Consider the following 13,804-nt stretch of genomic DNA (forward strand, 5'->3'; position numbering starts at 1 on the left):
GGATGAGGTGGACGAGGCTTTCTTCTGGCAACTACCAGAAGTTACTAGATCACAGGCCCTGGTTATCATGGGAGACTTTAACCACCCTGATATCTGCTGGGAGAGCAATACAGAGGTGCACAGACAATCCAGGAAGTTTTTGGAAAGTGTAGGGGACAATCTCCTGGTTCAAGTCCTGGAGGAACCAACTAGGGGCAGAGCTCTTCTAGACCTGCTGCTCACAAACCATGAAGAATTAGTAGGGGAAGCAAAAGTGGATGGGAACCTGGAAGGCAGTAACCATGAGATGGTCAAGTTCAGGATCCTGACACAAGGAAGAAAGGAGAGCAGCAGAATGAGGACCCTGGACTTCAGAAAAGCAGACTCTGACTCTCTCAGGGAACTGATGGGCAGGATCCCCTGGGAGAATAACATGAGGGGGAAAGGAGTCCAGGAGAGCTGGCTGTATTTTAAAGAGTCTTTATTCAGGTTGCAGGAAAAAAACATCCCAATGTGTAGAAAGAATAGTAAATATGGCAGGCGACCAGCTTGGCTTAACAGTGAAATCCTTGCTGACCTTAAACACAAAAAAGAAGCTTACAAGAAGTGGAAGATTGGACAAATGACCAGGGAGGAGTATAAAAATGTTGCTCAGGCATGCAGGAATGAAATCAGGAAGGCCAAATCACACTTGGAGTTGCAGCTAGCAAGAGATGTTAAGAGTAACAAGAAGGGTTTCTTCAGGTATTTTAGCAACGAGAAGAAAGTCAAGGAAAGTGTGGGCCCCTTACTGAATGAGGGAGGCAACCTAGTAACAGAGGATGTGGAAAAAGCTAATGTACAATTTTTTTGCCTCTGTCTTCATGAACAAGGTCAGCTCCTAGACTGGTCAGCTCCTGCTGGGCAGCACAGTATGGGGAGAAGGTGATGAGCCTTCTGTGGAGAAAGAAGTGGTTCAGGAATATTTCAAAAACTGGATGAGCACAAGCCCATGGGGCCAGATGCGCTGCATCCAAGGGTGCTAAAGGAGTTGGCGGATGTGATTGCAGAGCCATTGGCCATTATCTTTAGAAAACTCATGGCGATCGGGGAAGGTCCTGGATGACTGGAAAAAGGCTAATGTAGTGCCCATCTTTAAAAAAGGGAAGGAGGAGGATCCGGGGAACTACAGGCCAGTCAGCCTCACCTCAGTCCCTGGAAAAGTCATGGAGCAGGTCCTCAAGGAATCAATTCTGAAGCACTTGGAGGAGAGGAAAGTAATCAGGAACAGTCAGCATGGATTCACCAAGGGCAAGTCATGCCTGACTAACCAAATTGCCTTCTATGAACAGATAACTATCTCTGTGGATGAGGGGAAAACGGTGGATGTGTTATTCCTTGACTTTTGCAAAGCTTTTGATAAGGTGTCCCACAGTATTCTTGCCACCAAGTTAAAGAAGTATGAGATGGATGAATGCACTATAAGGTCGATAGAAAGCTGGCTAGATTGTCGGGCTCAATGGGTAGTGATCAACGGCTCCATGTCTAGCTGGCAGCTGGTTTCAAGTGGAGTGCCCCTGGGGTCAGTCCTAGGGCCAGTTTTGTTCAATATCTTCATTAATGATCTGGAGGATGGCGTGGACTGCACTCTCAGCAAGTTTGCAGATGACACTAACCTGGGAGGAGTGTTAGATATGCTAGAGGGTAGGGATGGGATACAGAGGGACCTAGAGAAATTAGAGGATTGGGCCAAAAGAAAGCTGCTGAGGTTCAACAAGGACAAGTGCAGAGTCATGCAGTTAGGACAGGAGAATCCCATGCACTCTTACAGACTAGGGACCGAATGGCTAGGAAGCAGTTCTGCAGAAAAGGACCTAGGGGTTACAGTCGATGAGAAGCTAGATATGAGTCAACAGTGTGCCCTTGTTGCCAAGAAGGTTAATGGCATTTTTGGCTGTATAAGTAGGGGCATTGCCAGCAGATCGAGGGACGTGAATATTCCCCTCTATTCAACATTTGTGAGGCCTCATTTGGAGTACTGTGTCCAGTTTTTCGCCCCACACTACAAGAAGGATGTGGAAAAATTGGAAAGAGTTCAGCAGAGGGCAACAAAAATGATTAGGGGGCTGGAGCACATGACTTATGAGGAGAGGCTGAGGGAACTGGGATTGTTTAGTCTGCAGAAGAGAAGACTGAGGGGGGATTTGATAGCTGCCTTCAACTACCTGAAAGCGGGTTCCAAAAAGGATGGATCTAGACTGTTCTCAGTGGTTCCTGATGACAGAATAAGGAGTAATGGTCTCAAGTTGAAGTGGGTGAGGTTTAGGTTGGATATTAGGAAAAAGTTTTTCGCTTAGAGGGTGGTGAAGCACTGGAATGGGTTACCTAGGGAGGTGGTGGAATCTCCTTCCTTAGAGGTTTTTAAGGTCAGGCTTGACAAAGCCCTGGCTGGGATGATTTAGTGGGGGATTGGTCCTGCTTTGAGCAGGGGGTTGAACTAGATGACCTCCTGAGGTCTCTCCAACCCTGATATTCTTTGATTCTATGATTCTTTGATTCTAAGTCGTGTTGTTGTCCATCCCCCCTGTTGAAGGAAAAGGACTAGGTCGGGACTGTTGAATTGTGGAGGTGAATGTGTGGTTCCGCAGGTGATGTCAAAGAGAGGGCTTTGGATTCTTCAACCATGGGAAGTTGTTCCAGGAAGAAGGATTGCTAGGAAGAGATGGGATCCACCTACCGAAGAGAGGGAAGTGCATCTTTGCAGGCAGGCTTGCTAACATAGTGAGGAGAGCTTTAAACTAGGTTCTCTGGGGATTGTGACCTAAGCCCAGAGTTAAGTTGTGAAGTGGGATACCAGGAGGAAACACAAGGAGGAGGGTACAAGACCGGAAACCTCCTGATTCATACTGAGAAAGCAGGGCAATTGGCTAGTTATCTTAGGTGAATGTAGACGAATGCAAGAAGCCTGGGAAACAAGCAGAAAGAGTAGGAAGTCCTGGCACAATCAAGGGACTCTGATGTGATTGGAATAATAGAAACTTGGTGGGGCAGTTCACATGACTGGAGCACTGTCATGGATGGATATAAACTGTACAGGAAAGACAGGTGGGGGAGGAAAGGTGAAGGAATTGCATTGTATGTAAGAGAGCAGTAAGATTGCTCAGAGATCCAGTATGAAACTGGAGAAAAGCCTGTTAAGAGTCTTTGGGTTAAGTTTAGAGGCAAGAGCAACAAGGTTGATGTCGTGGTGGGCATGTGCTATAGATCACCAGATCAGAAGGATGAGGTAGATGCGGCTTTCATTGGACTACTAGCTGAAGTTTCCAGATCACAGGTGCTGGTTCTAATGGGGGATTTCAATCACCCTGACATCTACTAGGAGAGCAATACAGCAATACACAGACAATTGGGGGAGGGATAGCTCAGTGGTTTGAGCATTGGCCTGCTAAACCCAGGGTTGTGAATTCAATCCTTGAGGGGGCCACTTGGGGATCTGGGGCAAAATCAGTACTTGGTCCTGCTAGTGAAGGTAGGGGGCTGGACTCAATGATCTTTCAAGGTCCCTTCCAGTTCTAGGAGATGGGTTATTTCCATTAATTATTATTACAATCCAGAAAGTTTTTGGAACGTGATGGGAACAACTTCCTGGTACAAGTGCTGGAGGAACCAACTGTTTTCAGCAGCTACCAGTGTGGTGCTCTGCTCTTGTTCAATGATGATAACAGTCGGCTCCGTGCATGTTCCCTCTGTGTGCTGCCCCAGCTCTGTGCAGATAGCTGACACAGCAGACCCCGAGAGAACCCCCAATCACCACAGACTCTAGGAAGGTACGAAGGAACCCGAGCCAGGTTTATTGTTAAATGAAGCACAGTAATAGTTTCCTATAGACTCTACAGGACACACTACGAATATGTGCCCCCTGGCAATGGACACAGCTCAGTCAGTGGAGGGACTTTCCACTGCCCCCTAGGCTGGCCAAAGATACGCACTCCGGGACCTACTTTTATACAGTTGTAGGACAAATTACTCATCCCTCCTGACGTATTGAGGTACAGCATCTTGGCTCATTAGGGTGCTGTCTCCCCTTTAATCATGTTGTTCCAGACATACAGATCTATCCATCATTCTGTCCTGTCTTTAAGATTCACCTGCCTGTTCCTTCTTATGTCTATGGAGTGTCCTTGTATCGGGCTGTCCAGGTGCCATCTTGGCACAAGTTCCTCTTATTAGCACTTACACATTAAGCACCTGCTTCTAACAACCTTCTTCTCGCCAACTTCTGTGAGCGGGGCCTGCCTCTGGCTCACAGCCCAGCTTTTGCTTAGCAGTGCCTGGAAGTACTTTGGTGCAGGCTTCAGGCCTCAGACTAGGCCTCTGACACAATAATTTATATTTCAGGGCCTCATCTTACTACACCAGCTAGGGGCCATGCTCCTCTTATTCTGCTGCTTACAAACAGGAAAGTATTGGTAGGGGAAGTAGAAGTGTGTGGCAACCTAGGCAGCAGTGACCATGAGATGGTTGAGTTCAGGATCCTGACAAAAGGAAGAAAGGAGAGTAGCAAAATACGGATCCTGGACTTCAGAAAAACAGACTTTCACTCCTTCAGGGAACTGATGGGCAGGATCCCCTGGGAGACTAATATAAGGGGGAAAGGAATCCACAAGAGCTGGCTGTATTTTAAAGAATCTTTATTGAGGTTGCATGAATAAACCATCCCAATGTGCAGACAGAGTAGAAAATATGGCAGGCGACAAGCTTGGCTTAACAGTGAAATCTTCGGTGAGCTTAAATTAAAAAAGGAAGCTTATAAGAAGTGGAATTTGGACAGCTGACTTTGGAGGAATTTGGAGGAATATTGCTAGAGCATGCAGGGCTGTAATCAGGAAGGCCAAGCCACAATTGGAGTTGCAGCTAGTAAGGGATTTGAAGGGCAACAAGAAAAGTTCCTACAGGTATGTTAACAACAAGAAGAAGGTCAGGGAAAGTGTGGGACCCTTACTGAATGGGGGAGGCAACATAGTGACAGAGGATGTGGAAAAAGCTGAAGTATTCAATGCTTTTTTTTGCCTTGGTCTTCACAGACCAGGTCAGCTCCCAGACTGCTGGACAGGGCAACACAGAATGGGAAAGAGGTGAACATCCCTCAGTGGTGAAAGAACATATTAAGGACTATTTAGAAAAGCTGGATGTCCACAAGTCCATGGGTCCAGATCTAATGCATTCAAAGGTGCTGAGGGAGTTTGGCTGATGTGATTGCAGAACCATTGGCCATTTGCTTTGAAAATTTGTGGTGATCGGAGGAGGTCCCGGATGACAGGAAAAAAGCAAATACAGTGCCCATCTTTAAAAAAGGGAAGAAAGAGAATCCAGGGAACTTCAGACCGGTCAGCCAAACTTAAGTCCCCAGCAAAATCATGGAGCAGGTACTCAAGGAATCCGTTTTGAAGCACTTTGAGGAGAGGAAGGTGATCAGGAACAGTCAACATGTATTCCCCAAGGGCAAGTCATGCCTGACCAACCTGATTGCCTTATATGATGAGATATCTGGCTCTTTTGATATGGAGAAAGTGGTGGATGTGATATATCTTGACTTTAGGAAAACTTTTGATACGGTCTCCCACAGTAATCTTGTCAGCAAGTTAAAAAAGTATGGATTAGATGAATGGACTATATGGTGCATAGAAAGCTGGCTAGACTGTTGGGCTCAAGGAGTAGTCATCAATGGCTTGATGTCTAGTTGGCAGCCATTATCAAGTGGAGTGCACCAGGGGTTGGTTCTGGGGCCAGTTTTGTTCAACATCTTTATTAATGATCTGGATGATGGGATGAATTGCACCCTCAGGAAGTTTGCATGTGACACTAAGCTGGGGGGAGAGGAAGATGAACTGGAGGGTAGGGATATGGTCCAGAGTGACCTAGACAAGTTGGAGGATTGTGCCAAAAGAAATCTGATGAGGTTCAACAAGGACAAGTGCAAAGTCCTACACTTAGGATGGAAGAATCCCATGCACTGCTACAGGCTGGGGACCAATTGGCTAAACTGCAGTTCTGTAGAAAAGGACCTCGGGATTACAGTGGACCAGAAGCTGGATATGAGTCAGCAGTGTGACCTTGTTGCCAAGAAGGCCAATGGCATATTGGGCTGTATTAGTAGGGGCATTGCCAGCAGATCGAGGGAAGTGATTTTCCCCCGTATTTGGCACTGGTGAGGCCACACCTGGAGTATTGTGTCCAGTTTCAGTCCCCCTATTACAGAAGGGATGTGGACAAATTGGAGAGAGTCCAGCGAAGGGCAACAAAACTGATTAGGGGGCTGGGACACATGACTTACGAGGAAAGGCTGAGGGAACTGGGGTTATTTATTCTGGAGAAGAGAAGAATAAGGGGGATTTGATAGCTGCCTTCAACTACCTGAAGGGGGGTTTCAAAGAGGATGGCGCTAGCTATTCTCAGTGGTGGTAGATGACAGACCAAGGAGCAATGGTCTCAAGTTGCAGTGGGGGAGGTCTAGTTTGGATATTAGGAAACACTATTTCACTAGGGGGGTAGTGAAGTACTGGAATGAGTTACCTAGGGAGGTGATGGAATCTCCTTCCTTAGAGCTTTTTAAGGCCCAGCTTGACAAAGCCCGTCCTGGGATGATTTAGTTGGTGTTGGTCCTGCTTTCAGCAGCGGATTGGACTCCTGAGGTCTCTTCTAACCCTGATATTCTATGATCCAATGATTCATATTTAACATTAAGCACAGGCTTATGAGTTTTTCAAGATTAGTACCTTAGTTCAGAATATTCAAAGGAACTGAGTTTTAAATACATATGCAGTATACAAACCATGCACAAACATGGTATAATAAATGATAAATAATAATAACAATAATAATGCAGCCTACTTCTGTGATGTAGACATAATTCGATCCTCCTGTGGATGAGAGACCATTGGCCAAATCCCAACCTACCCTTTCAAGCAAATGGCTAAATCCCATTTGTTATGGTTATAAGGTTAGAATAAACTCTGCTTTCCGCTCTGGTCTTTGAGTGGACACCCCATGTCTCCGTCTTGTGCCTGTCCCTCTTTTAGAGTTCAATGATGTGATTCTCCCTTCAAATTGGGTCCCAGCCTATAGCAATTTGTGCGCCCACCGTTATTTCTCCCACCGTGCTTGGTACCTGCAGTTCTTCCCACAGGAGCTGTGACCAGTAGTAAGTTTATTTACCACTGTAGGAACAAAGCATAACATAAGAAAAAATATGAGCGATTCCAATTCGATCACTGCAGTTGTTTGGTAGGATAAACATTTATGTTTATTACCCAGACTCAGTTTGTCTTTAGGAAATATGGCAATAGCTTTCTCTTCCAAAATGTCTTTTCACCATAGCAAGAAGAATACAGTATATATTTATTGAAATAAAAAAGATAATATACATCTTTTATAAGGTGTAGGTGCCCTATAATATCATAAATAAGACAATAAAAACCCATCAGCATTAAAATAATCATTTATACAGGAATTCAGCTATCCACACACCTACAGAAACTTTTTTTAATTCTTCATTATTAAGGAAAGGAAAATTCCAAGTCACCCAGAAAACCCTTTCAAAGACATTGACATTGCCAAATTGAATGAATGGATATGAAGATTTAATCAAACATATTCCACCCTGCAAATTCCTACCCCCCGAAAGTCACCTGGAACAAAGAAACAAGTCAACAAATGAATAAATAAAATGAAACAACATGAAAAAGAAACAATCAAGCAAACAAACAAGCCAAACCTCTCATACCCCGATCACAAATTTTATCGCCCTCAAAAAGGAGAAGCACCAGAAAGTTCATGAAGTTCACTAGTGACTTAGCTATGGCTATTGATATTCTGTGCAACATGCTCAGAAAGCAAGGTGATGTTAGCAGTATTAGGCAGATAGGTAGGTGTGCATGTACATTTATGGATAAATATTTAGATTCTGATCTTTTTTACACTGGTGTAATTCTAAATTAACTCACTTTACTTCAGTGGAGTGAGTCCGCATTTTATGATCTCATAAACAGATTGCACCCTATGTTCTCAAGGAAACAATTTTGTCATCAGTTGATTTTATTCATAAAGAAGCTCAAAATGAAATCTCAATCAAGTACCAATGATGGACATTTTAATTCTTGGTGAATAACCTCCACACAATCAGTTTCTTTAATGCAACTTTGATCTCCTTGTTCCTCATGCTGTAGATGACCGGATTCATTATTGGAGGCACCAGGGTATAGAGAACACCCATCATGAGATCCATATTTGATGCTGAGCTGGAGGTGGGTTTCAGGTACTCAAAGAAGCCAGTGCAAAGTAACAAAGAAACCACTGTGAGGTGAGGGAGGCAGGTGGAGAAGGCTTTACGCCTGCCCTGTTCAGAGGGGATGCTCAGCACTGCTTTGAAGATCTGAACATAAGACACAATTATAAAAACAAAGCAGCTTAAATTTAAAAACACACTAAAAGCAATAGCCCCAACTTCACTGAGATAGGAGTCAGAGAAGGCGAGCTAGAGTAGCTGGGCGATTTCACAGAACAAATGGTTGATGACATTGGACTGGGAGAAGGGCAACCTGAAAGTGTTCCCAGTGTGCACTGCAGAGTACACACTACCAGTAATCCAGGCACTGGCTGCCATTTGGACACAAGCTCGCCTGTTCATTATGCTCTCATAGTGCAGTGGTTGGCAGATGGCGACGTATCGGTCGTATGCCATGATGGTGAGTAAGGCAAGATCAGCTGCAATGAAGACTAATAAGAGAAAGACTTGGGCGACACATCCAGGATAAGAAATTGACCTGGTGTTCATGATGGAATTGACCATGGATTTGGGGATGGTGACAGAGATGGAGCCGAGGTCTATAATGGACAGATTCATCAGAAAGAAGTACATGGGGTGTGAAGATGGTGGTCGAGGGCTACAACTATGATGATGAGATGATTCCCCATCAGGCCTGCCAGGTAAATCACTAGAAACACTACAAAGTGCAAAATGTACAGTTCCTGAATGTCAGAGAATCCCAGGAGAAGGAATTTGGTCACCATGGTTTGGTTGGACATTTTCTTTCCCAGTTAATTGTGAGATGGTTGTGGAGAGAAGGACAAAGACAATGGTGGGGACTACAGTGACAGAGGGAGTGGCACTGATTCCACGGTGCAATATCTCATGATGTGAGTGTCAATGATGCACAGCACTTGTCACTCCTATTAACTAGGAGTTGTGAGTTATCACACATGTGCAAATTGGCATGGGTCCCTTAATGTCAATGGAACTGAATCAGTTTACACCATCCGAAGATCTGGCTTAGGATGTGGTTTGATAAAATGCTGTGTGAAGGATGGAGCAAAGCACATCAAACCCCAATGATCTTGCCAAGATATTTCCACCACTGGGAAAATATGCAAACTTGGATGTTGAGGTAATGTATTAAAAAGGTAATGTTGCCCGATTTCCAGTTTCTGAGGAGATATGACATGGAATAATAGAATCTTAGAATATTAGGGTTGGAAGAGACTTCAGGAGGTCATTTGGTCCAACCCCCTGCTCAGAGCAGGACCAATCCCCAACTAAATCATCCCAGCCAGGGCTTTCTCAAGCAGGGCCTTAAAAAGTTATGGACTCGGAAAGCATTCCCAATGACAGCTCAGTTGTAAGAATCCCACTGCAACACCACACAGTCGGCCTCGTGCCTGTTTCCAAAACTGATCTGTGGCACCATATCCAAGCTGCATTTCCATCTCTGTGTAGTGAGGGGCAAATAGCATGGCTCAGCTACATCTGTGTTGTGTAATTTCCCGCTGTGACTGTATATCTGGCCTTGGCCATTCAGTGGCCATCAGGAGACTTCGTTTCTATTCTTGGTTCTGCCATGGACCTGCTATGTTACCTTGGGCCAGTTACTTACCCTCCTCATACCTCTATTCCCCTTCCCTCCCTTTCTCTGTTCTGTCTACTTCAGTTGTAAAATCTCTGGGACATAAGCTGTGTCTTACTATGTTTGTGTGCTCTCCACCTGAGTATTTTTGTTTAGCAGGCATCAGTGTGAGACAGAGGATATGGTTCTAGAACAGGAGATCTGGGAGCTAGTCACATTGCCCTCTTCTATGTAATTTAGCGGAGACAGGCTTTGGCTGGGGGCTTTAATTCTCTGTGCCTGGGATTAAAGGTGACTGCATGTATAAAACATAGTCTGAGGATACTAACATTGCCTCTTTCTCAGTTTTACCATCCTGCACAAATCTCTTTGAAACAGCAATAAATGTGATTGGAATAGAGGGTGTTATTGGACAAGATGAATGCTGGCCCACTGGCTTAAATATTAGTTTTCAATATGGGAATTCAGATATTTTCTGTTTAAATTATTTCAAAGGAAAAATGGGCTTTAAATTGAAAACATTTTTATGATAGGTTGTGCTATCCTTAAAATCAACGTAAGTATTGGAAAAATCTTTTTCTTTAAAAAAAAACTGAAAATTTTTAAGTTTTCAGCATTTTTAACTGCAATAGTTTGGTTCTCAATACACAACACCAAAAAAATGGTTTGGTTTCTAGAATTTCAATGAAAATAGAAATTCTTATGCTGGGAAAAAATGAGCAGCTCTACATGTTTTCTTGAGCGATAGTAAAGGTTTTAAAGAGTTCCAATTGAAACTCCTAGTTCTAGTATTACATTGCTCCACTATATTAGCTCCCACACATATTTAACCGAAATAGCAGAGTTACAGTGTTGGTCTCTGTGGAAAGTTTCCCAGCCTTTGAAGCACTGGACAGTCCACCTCCAGGATTCTTCAGTCACTGCCTGTCTTTGCAGTAATGCCTCATCACTGTGTTATCAAGCTGCTGTCTCCCAGAACCTTAACCATATTTCCTGAGTTGCTGGCTCTCTCTGCAGTTCCTAGCAGACAGGGACCGACTTCACAGATGGGTGCTCCCCTCTTTGGGCAGGCTTGGTTGAAAGGTGAAGAACTAAAGGGGATTGGAAGCCTCTCCGAGCTCTGAAATTGATCTTCAACTGTGCAGGATTCAGACACAGTCATAGCCTAGGATATACCTTGCTGGAGCTAAATAGCTGAATCTGATCTCACCTCAGGAACAAACCACCCTGACAAGCTGCCCTAGCTTACCCTAACCCCACAGAGGGGGAAGAGCACCCAGCCTGAATCTCATATGATGGCAGCATCCCTGAAAGGACCCTGGGTTAAAAACAAGGCAGGGCTGAGTCCCATGTGGCATCTCAAGGGGATTGCAGAATAGAATATATATTGGTAGTACAGACATGTGACCTACAACCGCACAGAGGCACTAGAGCCCCAGCTGGCCTGGAATAGCTTGTTCCTTCATTAATGCCACATAAACAGCTTTGGGGGAGAAGAGATTTTTTTTCCTCCTGCATTTTGGCAGCAGCTCTTGGGATGCAGCCACAAGAGGAACCCACAGCTGAGGCTGCTCTGGCTGTTTGATGTTGGTCACTAAGAGGTAGCCGGAGGCAAACAGTAAAAGCTCAGCGCAATGTCCTAAAATGGTGTAAATTGACACAGTTCCATTGAGTTCTGATGAGTTAGGGCTTTTTAAACCAAGTGGAGATGTGGCCCTTTGATTTCAATGGAGCTACTTAATTTTACATTAGCTGGGGATCTGGCCCTAAAACAGCGATGCAGCTATGTCAGTTTTCACCAGTTGGGAATCAGGCCTCATTAACTCCACTGGAGCTACTGCTGATTTACACCAGCTGGGGATATGTCCTCTAAAACAATTTAAAATCATTTTATTTGCCTGTGAACCTGAACTAAATAGAAGACTAAAGTTGCTATCCAGTTGACATGGACTTAGCTCTTTGCCCCATAGGAGGGAGGAAGGGAGAGACTGCTCAGTGGTTTGAGCATTGGCCTGCTAAAAAATCAGTATTTGGTCCTGCTAGTGAAGACAGGGGGCTGGCCTTGTTGACCTTTTCAGGTCCCTTCCAGCTCTATGAGATAGGTATATCTCAATATACTGGTATTATTAAAATTTGGGGGGAGAGATAGGTCAGTGGTTTGAGTATTGGCCTACTAAACCCAGGTTTGTGATTTCAATCCTTGAGGTGGCCACTTAGGGATCTGGAGCAAAAAAAAAAAATAGTTGGGGATTGATCCTGCTTTGAGCAGGGGGTTGGATTAGATGACCTTCTGAGGTCCCTTCTAACTCTATGATTAATTGCCAGAGTGTAACTTTTAATGGTTAAGGAGCAATTCATTCCCACTGAGGACAGAACTTTGGAGGAATTCAGTGTTGCAGAGATTTTTCTGTATCTGAATTTCAACTTTTATAGGGATGGATGGCCTGGCTTTCTTTCTTTCTTTCTTTCAGCAATTCTAGGATCGCCAACACAAAAATAAAAGGCACATTAGACTGCAGGTGTAATACTGGAGGTCATCTTAAAACTTTATTTCACACTGATTGTAGGTATGTCAGAGAGACTGAATAAATAGTCTAAGATCTTGAGATCATGGTTCATAGAAAGAAATGTATCATGTGGGCACCCAGCTGGGAAATTGGCTGATGAATATACACATTAGGTCTGGGGCGGCTAATTAACATAACAGGGATGGTGAGGGATCAGAGAGTGGGGAAAGGCACAGTCACGGACACCCACCCAGAGAAAACACCTACTTCAGCATGAGACAGGCAACTTCAGAGGTATTCCTAGAAAGAGTGGTGAGAAGTTGTGCCACATCTGTATAAAACTGGGTTGTATCTCCCAGAATTGATCCATGTGGTAGTGTTAACTCCCCATCTGGCGTTAACATTTTCACAGTATCAGGCTCTCTGCAGACTCAGGCAGATGTTGTATTGGTTACATTTGCTATCATCTTAGTTATGGGTTGTTTTCAAGCTTTCTAGCCCACGAAGAATAGAAAATTATAATTGTTTAAAAAAACAAAAAAACCCTGAGATTCTGCTGTAATTCCATGACTCCTGGAGCTGGGGCCCTAGGCTAGGTCTACAGTGCTTAACCCTTAATACTGTTACCAATGCTATCCTAATGTCATATTTCCATATGAACAATTTCTGTAGCTTATGCTGGGATGTTATGTGATGTTGAATGGGCAATGTGGGTAGTCCCCATAATTTCATCTGGATGGAGAGGCAGTGGATCACAAATGAGAGAGGAACTTTCCACAACACAATCGCTCTACTGGTATACAGTGCATGTGTTCTAAAAAATAGTCTGAGAACTTCAAGACAGAGAAGTCTGCCTAGTTGAGTCCCTTTTCAGGATTGGGACCAAAGAAAAGCAACATTTGAAAATAGGGCTCAAAATAATTACTGCAAATATTGTCTTACTATTAACAAGATGGCAAATGCCAACGCTGAAGGTTCTCTAAAAAGACGTGGAATAGGCTGCAGCTATACCACTCTAGTGTTAAAAGCATAAATAAGTCCTTAGACTTCCAAGTTACTAAGGCCAAGTTTTACAGATATTTAGGTGCCTCTAGGAAATTATTGGGGCACTTTTGAAAATGGGAGTTCAGCTCCTTAAAGCATTTGAAATTTAGAGTAATAAGTAACTTTTTTTATTCTAACAACATTCTTTATCCTCTTTCCCTTTAGCTGAAGAGAGTTTTTAAGAGAAAAAACAAAACAAAGCAAAACAAAATAACTTTTCTGACAGTCACTCCTTAATTATACCTTTGTTAAACTTAATATATTGAGCTCCTTGAGTCTATCAATAGATGGCAGTTTTCCAATCCTTTAATCATTCTCATGGCTCTTCTCTGAACCCTCTCCAATTTATCTATAACTTCTTGTACTGTAGGCAGGAGAAGAGTATTCCAGCAGCAG

At 43.8% G+C, this 13,804-nt stretch overlaps 1 pseudogene; it reads right to left on the bottom strand.

Moving 5' to 3' along the window:
- Positions 1-8,107: 8,107 nt before the first annotated feature.
- On the bottom strand, positions 8,108-9,042 carry LOC128847129 (olfactory receptor 14A16-like; annotated as a pseudogene).
- Positions 9,043-13,804: the final 4,762 nt, after the last annotated feature.

Source organism: Malaclemys terrapin, chromosome 12 (assembly GCF_027887155.1).
Source record: "Malaclemys terrapin pileata isolate rMalTer1 chromosome 12, rMalTer1.hap1, whole genome shotgun sequence".
Classification (NCBI taxonomy): domain Eukaryota; kingdom Metazoa; phylum Chordata; order Testudines; family Emydidae; genus Malaclemys; species Malaclemys terrapin.